The following is a 9,348-nucleotide window of genomic DNA, read 5'->3' as shown; positions in this document are numbered from 1 at the left end:
TGTGAGAAAAAAATTATCGTAGGTATATAATTTTTTGATTAGGAAGCTAACACGAATAAACAGTTCATATTACATTAGATATACCGGTATCAGCTTCTCTTATAGAAAGCAGTTATAAAGCTTAGAATCGGCAACACTGTTCTCATATCTTTCTTTGTCATTATAACGTGAGCCTCACTATTATAATTATGTTATACTGTAAGTCACTATTACATAAGTTTCTGATGTTATTCTTAATTATTCAGTTGAACGCACTACCGTAATGGCCTAGTACTGTGTAGTGGTGGTTTCAGAAAAGATGCTTACCTGTTATTTAAGGTGCTTTTATCTTTTTTCAATGCCATCCACGAGGAAGCCCACAATGATTGAAAATGTAATTGGTTTCAAATTTGGAACCTGAATTTTCGTTCATTTGCCCTAAATTGAAGATGATTTCTCGATTCATCCCGAACTGCGATGTATTATATTTCATGGTATTGATGTATTATTTATAAAAAAAAGTAAATTCGTATGGCTTTTGTTGGTGGGGAGTCCCTTGCGGGAGTATTATTTATAATTACGTGCAGTCAATTATTTATGTAGCCTAATTAAGCAATTTTGTTCACATAGGCTACAGTAACTATATTACCCACAGTATGGCCATTGACTGTCACGCTTCTAATTGGTTAGCTCGGTCACATGGTACAAATCCGCCATTAAGATTACAAACAGACTTTCAAGTCCTATCTTATAGCATTAGACATTTGGAACTTATCACTTATTTTACCGATTGGAAACATATTATGAACTTAAGATAAGATATCATTTCGAAGAGAAATTGATTATACTTTTATATAGACAAAAAATATAACTTAAAAAAAACACTATTAAAGCTTAAAACATCAATTTTCCTTCTCGCGGACCACTTCTAGACCTTTCGCGGACAACTTATTGGAACCAGTGATCTATATAAATATGTAGAAAGATAAATTTCAATTTTGTGTATTTCCTCATCCCATTTATTGGATCAAACTTCAAATAATCCAATTCGAAAATATTTTTTGTAGCACAATTGAATATAACATTTTATGAAATATTTAACCATGATTAAGTGCAGATTAAAGACGTCTTGACTTCCCTGATTGATTCTCTTCAGTACTGAGTACCCTACCCATAACGTGTTGCTACAATAACTATTGATATGATTTTCGAGTTGCATTACAACGAGCAGTGGTTAAGATTAGAAATATCACTAAATATAAACAATAATGGTTATGTGTGTTATTTTTCAATTTCTTACATGTTTATTAATAAATTCATCAAGTACTACTATGGCTAGAAAAATTGGCTCTTCCAGAGTTTATATTCAATGTTGTGCTTTACAATATTTTCGTCAGACTTATTGACTGAATAAAACAAACTATTTAAATGTTATGGAATCTATTGTGATGAGAATTCCATCATGCTTCTAGAAATAGATAATTATGAGAACTTTATTATTTGTCAATGGAACAAGATTTATTGCAATATCATGACACATTTCAAAAGTTTTATGGTATTTTTTTGGAAATTCAGGTTACGTTACCTACCTTTCATTTTTATACGCTATTATCTACGATTTACTATTTCAAGTTCCACAACTATATTGGGAATATAGAAAAACATGAAAGAAATTATATCTAAGTTGTAATCACAAAAATATACTTTAATAAGTAAAAGCAAGCGATTTTACTTATAATCCCATATAAGCTCCATTGTAAAATTCAAATATTTGGAATCTTCATGGCGGCGGCGGGAAAAAAAATTCAATGGCCATACTGTGGGTAATAGTACCTAACACTGTAACTTAGGCTATTGACTGGCGGCTTGAAATTACTCCAGTCAATAACTGAACAAAATTGCTTATTTTGCTTAAATTGACTGCACGTCGTTATAAACACGTCAGAACCGTGCCTTAAATTGAATTGAAAATAGGTTTCGAAGTTAGTGGAGTAGGTAAGTAGTGGGCTACCGTAAGTTTTGAGAGAAGTTAATATTCTCTGTAAAAAGTAAAGCTGCGTTTACACCGGAGTTAATAACACAAGTTTTTAACATTTTTGTTATCAACTGATGTTAATTACAAACGTTAATAACATCATGTTGAGTTGCGTTTACACCGGAGTTAATAACACAAGTTTTTAACATTTTTGTTATCAACTGATGTTAATTACAAACGTTAATAACATCATGTTGAGTTGCGTTTACACCGAAGTTGATAACATGAGTTATTAATAAAAAGTTGTCAACGTGACTGAATCGACAAAAAATTATCTTGAAAAAAGTTGATAACTCGTGTTTTCAACAGAAAACTCTTGTTATTAACAAGATTCATGTTATCCATCGAGAGTCGGTAATTTTTGTTAATAACAGGTTATACTATCTTCCCCTCAACCCCCTCGCCCAGCATCCCTACCCTACAACTACAGCTTTCCCCTAATAACTACAGCTCCAGACAAAACACGTGACAGTCATTCAATTTTGTTGATTACAAAACTAGCAGCCAAAAGAAAAATGTTATTAACTTATGTTGAAAACTTTTGTTTTAAACTCTGGTTTAAATGCATTATAATTTATTTGAGTTACATTAGATCAGATGAAGATCATTATTTTAATGATCATACACATGTTTCAATTCAAAATTTGAAGACAATTTTTTTGCCTTTTATTCCGGCTGTTATATCATATGAATACTCTCGTTAAATGAAATCATATGGAAGTCAATTACCTATATTGATAACAAGATCTTGTTAATAACAAGGAATTTTCTGTTAGAAACATGAGTTGTTATTAACTTTTGTCAAGATAAAATTTTGACGATTCAGTCAAGTTAATAACTTTTTGTTAATAACTCGTGTTATTAACTCCGGTGTAAACGCAGCTTAAAGAACCGAAAATTTCAAGAAATTTATCATTGCTCTATAGTTCAAGTCAATGTACTGATATAGAATACGATCTAAAGTGTTCAATTAAAAGCCATTTTTCATTCAAACTAACAAATAATAATATGAGACAACTGGTAGAAGAGAATAAAATTCCCTACAATTCCAGTCTAAAGCCGCGTTTACACCAAAGTTATTAGCAAAATGTTAATAACTTTCCTTTTAGATTGAACGGAACTTGACAAACACAAATGATCATCATGTGTATGATAAGTTTATGTTCAATTTAATAGAATCTATAAGGATTGAGTTATTAACATTTTGTTAATAACTTTGGTGTAAACGCAATTTAAGTTTGGTACGGTAGGCTACCTAGATGTTTTTCTTTCATTAATTGAAAGTAAAATCGTGAAAAATGGGAAATTATTTTTTTAATAAAGTGTAACGTCAATTCATGGTACAAATTGGAGAGGAGAGAGGAGGAATATTTTCTGCAGTCTGTCTGTATTATAATATAAGTACAAGATAACATTATTATCTTGAATGTTTTCAATTTCAAAATGAGATCGATTTATATCGATATAAGATAGAGAATAGTAATATCGATCCATGAAAAGTTTATGGTCATGATCCATGAAAAGTTGGTCATGATCGATCCCTCAACATTGATTTTAAAAGAATATTATAATTATATTAGAAATAGTCTTAGACCAGTTATAGAATAGACACGCTGGGAAGTCTAGCCTCTGAAGCCAACATCTACTGCCATATTGCCAAATCGTGACGTCATCATCGGATAGAAGACTTTCAGACTGTCTATTTCAGAAGGATGTAATAGTATTTATTATTTTGCACCTAGAGCATAAAATGAGATTTTTCCGGCTCGAAATCGGTTTTCAAGTCTGAGGCCATAGGCCGAGGACTAGAAAAGATTGAGAGCCAGAAAAACATTTTTGCCTGTGGTGCAAACGCTATTTTTCGCCACACAAAAAAAACAATATATATATATATATATAATTATATATATGAGAATAGTAGTTACTAAGCACTTCCGAAAGCAGAAGTGGAAGGTGATAGCTCTAGCAAATCTGAAGTAATCTGAATATTAGGAAATTGTCCAAGTATTTCATTTTTTTGCTGATTTGTCTAAATAACCTAAAAGATGATATTCAATTATGTGGGAGGTGGAGTTTTTTTATTCTTTCAAATGACAATAAGATGATATTATTGTAAATGTTTTAATTACCTATTGAATAATGAACACAAATAATGAAAGAGACCTGTTCTGACGTCAGACGAGAGTTGTCTGCAAACAATGTCTTTCAGATCTACGTAGGGACTGGAAAACAGCTGCTTTCTTTGCAGTGTGGCGAAAATTATTATTCATTAGAATGGTAAACTCCCGCTGCGCTTCCGCTGGAATAGACACAATCTGCTATGGAAAACAATGTAAACAAACTACAGAAAAGTTTTCTATACGATGCTTACGTCATGATTTGGCGATATGGCAGTAGAGGTTAGCTTCATCGACTTTCAGTATGAATAATAATTATACAATGAGCCGTGACCTATAACTGAGGAAATAGTTTAAAAAATCGCAGTGGCTTCAGTTACGGTAACCGTAGCTCCAGTCAGTGAACTCTAAACTAACTGGAACGGGCTGTCCAATGCTTAGCTACAACCAAAAGTGTGTAAGGCGGAGTGAGTGAGACAGGCATACCGTGTGGGATTCCCTTCTCTCTCGTACTCATACATTCAAGCAGGCTGTTGCAGCTCTTGAGTACGATTTTTCATTTTTAAAGTTTAAAAACGGATTTGAATGAGTATTAGGGCTATTAGTATTAGATCACAACCTTTTCTCTTAAATATTGTGATGTATTTGTCTTGAAATGCGTAGAATTGAATAAAAATACGACCGAAAAATGGTGATGTATTGTGTTGCATTTGGATGCAAGAATGGACATGTTAAAGGAAATGAAATACCATTTCACAGGTAAGTCAAACATTTTTATTCTGTTAATTAATTTGATGAAATCTTTTCGTTTTACATACATTTCCAATACTTCTTACTATATTGATCAGTTTATTTGACCAAAAATAAAACAACAAATTTGGTTATATTCCTACTAAGTTATACCGTACTGTGATAGTTTCTATGTTTATTAAAAATTTCGGCCTACTTTATAGCATCTAAAATAAAAAACATAGTTGAAGAACAAATTAATCCTTATTCAAAAAAGAATAAATAATATCTGATGCAGAAATTGTGAATGTTTCCTACAAAGACTATCATTCATTCTATCACACATTCTATGTATGATGTAATTTATGGATATAAATTTGGTGTTAAGCATCAGCATATAATAAATATAGTATATTTATCATAATTAGTATACGGTATATTATGTAGGTAGGCGTATCATACATTTTATGTATAATGTATAATATAAATTTAGTGTAAGTAGCAGCATATAATACTAATAGAATCTAATAGTATAATACTATAATCTAATAGAATCTATAAGTACGAAAAAATAACATTTAATGAATTTTGTATAAACACAGCTTTACAATAATGATTAATAATTCTGTGTTATCATCATGAGATGACATAATTTATTTTAGGTACCTACTTTTATTTTGAAAAATATGATATTGCTATCAGCTGAATTGTAATTAATTTTTGAAATCTTCCCATTTCAAATAAATTTAATAATCGTTCAATTTACAATTATAAAATAATTTTATGTGTATAATTATATGTGTATTATTGTTTATATAATTTATAATTATAAAATAATTATTATTTAGCATATTTTACTGTTTGCTTATCATATGGTCATAATTATAATACAATTGATAAGTATAATGTTTCTTCATAGATTTCTTTGCATCATTTCTGAAACTCTCACACTGATTTGGAATGTTATCAGAATACCTAGTATATTGCTATCATTACATAATTAATAATCCTGTGTTATTGAATCATCATAATTTATTTTATTTACCTACTTTTATTGTGAAAAATATGAGATTGGACTATGAGCCTGTTTTTTCATTCCCAATCATTTCATGATAGTTTATATTTGTCCTTGTTAAATAATTATACAATGAGCCGTGACCTATAACTGAGGAAATAGTTTAAAAAATCGCAGTGTCTACAGTTACGGTAACCGTAGCTCCAGTTAGCGTTCCCGTAAAGTTATGACTTCGTTTGCGCATGCGCCAACAAACTTCGTTTGTCACAGCACTCATTACCAGAGCTTACCTTGTCTAAATACAGCAATTTAATGCTCTATTATACCATATCCATATACGCATTACAATGCTGTATTCAGAAAAGGTGTGCTTAGTGCGTATATATGCGGATGTATGGTGTAGCATATCTGAATAGAGCATAATTATATTAGAGTAGCTGAAAATTGAACATCAACTGAAACTGAAAGTATCACTTCTGAAGTTGCTTCCTAATCTATCTTTCGGGGTTTCGGGTGCAGAGCCCCCTAAGCCCCTCTCTAACACAACAAAAAAAAATCGGGAGTTTAAGGTAATAAATAGCTTAGGTCCATAATGATTCGTTTAAAGGCTTTTCGCATATCTTTTCCCTTAAACTAACTTTTTTTCGATGTCACTTGGACATACTTCTCATCACGGTATATAGAAGAAGACGGTAGGTGTCACGCGCATGTTTGTGCTAAATTTCCGGTGTAGCTGACGTCATTTTATATCCAATCATCTGTTTTAACAAAAAAGTTTCATAAATATTGCCAACAGATATTGAAAACCTCGGTTGGTGTCGATGACGCAATCTAGCTGGCTGGCCACTGCGCATACATTTCGTGGCCTCTACCGTTTTCATCTAAATACCGTGCTTCTCATTACACCACCATGAGTACATTTATACTTCAATTCATAATATACAAGCTCATCCTTTAATTTTTTTTCTTTTTCATCATTATATTTTTTAAAATCCTGGAAGGAAGTAAACTTCATGATTGAAACATTGAAACGATAGGTTATCATAACCATGTGACAAAAAACCATCAACACTACAGTGCACATGTAAATAGCTGTAGCCGCGCATGCGCAAATGTTTACCGGAACGCGAATGGAGTTACGGTTACCGTAACTGTAGCCACAGCGTTAAAAAATATCGATATTTTTAAAGCCTTGTACACACGTCCGTACAGATTCGCGCGAACAATCGTATGTACATATGCCTCAACATTCACTGTACGTCCTTGTGGACGCGATCCACGTATGCCTCAGCATTCAAAAAGCTATCTGATTTGCAGACGACACGAAGACATGGTAGATGTAGATTTTCCACAACATGACAACAATGGCGTCATTCCATCATTGAAGATAGTTATCACAAATTGCAGCAGTATCATTTTATTTCAATGACTTATATAATAAAATCAAAAATAAAACTTGACAAACAATGTTGGTGGGTTGGACGATTGTAGGTTGAAGTAAGGAAATAAATTGCTACATGATATAATATTGATAATTTCAACTTTCGTAGGTTGTCAAAACATTATCTTGTTAATATACTGAATCTAATTCAACTAGTTATCTAAACAAAAAATGATATCATCATGAGGAAAGCAATAACTCCACAAGAACGATTGGCTCTAACTTTGAGATTCTTGGCATTAGGCGATTCATTTGTTGGTTTCCAATATCTATTCTGAATCTCAAAAAAAGGAAAATTCTACAATAATTCCAGAAGTTTTGATGACCTAATCAAAGCACTTAACACTGTCTCACAAAATTGACAGTCTTCTTTAAGGAAATTAGCCATAAATTGAATCAAATACTTAATTGCTGCCCATTTTAAACTAACTCTGCTCATACACATGACAAAACAAGATTCTCCAAAAGATTAGCTTCAAGATTTACCTTCAAGGGAATACTAGTTCAAAGTTTGAATAAATCTCTCTATAGATAGCCTAGCTATCTAAAACGTATAATATCATATTGAAGATTACAATTTTAATTAACAACTCTGATTGATAACATGAAACAAACACAAGATGATTTGATAGCCACAGTAAAACAATATTTGAGCTATACTTTCTTGTAGGAACCCTGTAGAGAAGCTTTTTTCACTTAAATTATGCAGTTCTAAATTTGTTAATCATGATACAAATTATATACTCCATGCATGTTTCTATTTAAATATTTGACAATCCACTTATCCTACAAAATTACAAAAATCCTACAATTTACAATTAGTTATTGGATCACAATTTGATCTGTCATTCATTAACCTAATTCCAATGGAATTAGGTTATGACGCCTTCAATGTTTACGTTTTGCCTCACCCGTATGGTAAAATCGCGTCCACACGTACATTCAATGCTCGCCCGAGGCGCCTTTGAGCACGCCAAAATACCGACAGGGTTCCGGTTCGCCCACATGCCTCAGCGAACAGTGTCCACACGTGCGAATGCAAGCCCATACACGTATGCTCACCCGAGGCAAACGTACGTGTGTACACCGTTTAATGCTCAAGCTCGACAGTCGAGCAAATTGTCAATGTTATGTGTTGTACACCTGTTGTATTGTGTCTGTCTGTGTGTTCTGCCCAGTGAACTCTATACTAACTGGAACGGGCTGTCCAATGCTAAGCTACAGCTAAAAGTGTGTAAGGCGGAGTGAGTGAGACAGGCATACCGTGTGGGATTCCCTTCTCTCTCGTACTCATACATTTAAGCAGGTTGTTGCAGCTCTTGAGTAGGATTTTTCATTTTTAAAGTTGAAAAATGGATTTGAATGAGTATTAGGGCTATCAGTATTAGATCACAACCATTTCTCGTGCATGAGGTAGGTAGGTAGAGCAGTCTATAAAAATAACACATAGTCGAGATATTTCATTTGTAGAACAGCTGTTTTGACGACTTTTAAAAAATCATCGGATTTCACAATTTACACAAAGGAAAAAGTACTCTGAAAACAATTATATACACACATAAATATACAGTAGTCTGATCGTAGTTTCAAATAATTATGTTGCCGCCAAGCGTCCCTATGTTATTTCTCTAAATTATTTTCGTTTGAGAATGAGGCTCCCAGTTCAATGAGCAAGGAAAGTTGTGTGAGTGTACCACACCAGATTTTTTTTCCTTTATTAAGCAGTTCATTGTTAACTTTTTGAGAGCAAAAATAATGAAATAGGATGAATATGAATAAAGAAAAGATTTTTTTCATTTGTGACTGCAGTAGTTTTAGTAATGTCAACTTTTCACAAGCAAGGGAATAACTTTGGGCCAGATTTCAGAGAAGCGTATCATTTATTTATTTAACAAGGACAAATATGAACTGTCATGGAATGATTGGGAATGAAAAACCAGGCTCATAGTCCTTATTATTCCAATCCCGAGTTTTGTTCATACACAGTCCAAAGGAGGACTGTGTTTAATTAAAACTATTAAACACAGTCTTA

Source organism: Nilaparvata lugens, chromosome 1 (assembly GCF_014356525.2).
Source record: "Nilaparvata lugens isolate BPH chromosome 1, ASM1435652v1, whole genome shotgun sequence".
Lineage (NCBI taxonomy): Eukaryota > Metazoa > Arthropoda > Insecta > Hemiptera > Delphacidae > Nilaparvata > Nilaparvata lugens.
This window is presented reverse-complemented; position numbering follows the sequence as displayed.